The following is an 801-nucleotide window of genomic DNA, read 5'->3' as shown; positions in this document are numbered from 1 at the left end:
AGCTCGTGTATCTAATCTGGAGGAACCGGGTTTGATTCCCAGCTCTGCCGCTTGAGCTGTAGAGGCTTATCTGGGGAATTCAGATTAGCCTGTGCACTCCCACACACACCAGCTGGGTGACCTTGGGCTAGTCACAGTTCTACGGAGCTCTCTCAGCCCCACCCACCTCACAGGGTGTTTGTTGTGAGGGGGGAAGGGAAAGGAGATTGCAAGCCCCTTTGAGTCTCCTGCAGGAGAGAAAGGGTGGATATAAATCCAAACTCCTCCTCCTCCTCCTCCTCCTCCTCCTCTTCTTCTTCTTCTTCTTCTTCTTCTTCTTCTTCTTCTTCTTCTTCTTCTTCTTCTTCTTCTTCAGTGCTGTAAGAGGGGAAGGATAGCACAGGGGGACTATCACTCCATCCTTTTCCCATCACTCCTCTTTTGGCCCCTCACATTAAGGTGGACACTTGAAAGTCTTACACTGTGATTCACACCAAGCCTCCTCTTCCCCAACTTTCCTCACAAAAATTCCTCGGCGTGATTGTCTGTCACATGCCTGACGAGCGGGCTGTGACCCACGCTCATATTGAAACACATGTTGTCACTCATTAAGTTACCACGAGATTTTGTTTCATTTTTGGGAGGGTCAAGCCAGTGAAGCAAAAATGCCCAAGAGTTGGTTTTTAGGCCCTGCTTTTTCTCTACCTTTGAGCAGTCTCTCAAAGCAGCTTAAAATCGCCTTCCCCTCCCCCCAACGGACACTTTATGTGGTAGACGGGGCTGAGTGAGTTTGGAGAGAACTGTCACCCAGCAGGTTTAATG

This window comes from Sphaerodactylus townsendi, linkage group LG16, assembly GCF_021028975.2.
Source record: "Sphaerodactylus townsendi isolate TG3544 linkage group LG16, MPM_Stown_v2.3, whole genome shotgun sequence".
NCBI classification, from domain to species: Eukaryota; Metazoa; Chordata; class Lepidosauria; order Squamata; family Sphaerodactylidae; genus Sphaerodactylus; species Sphaerodactylus townsendi.
This window is presented reverse-complemented; position numbering follows the sequence as displayed.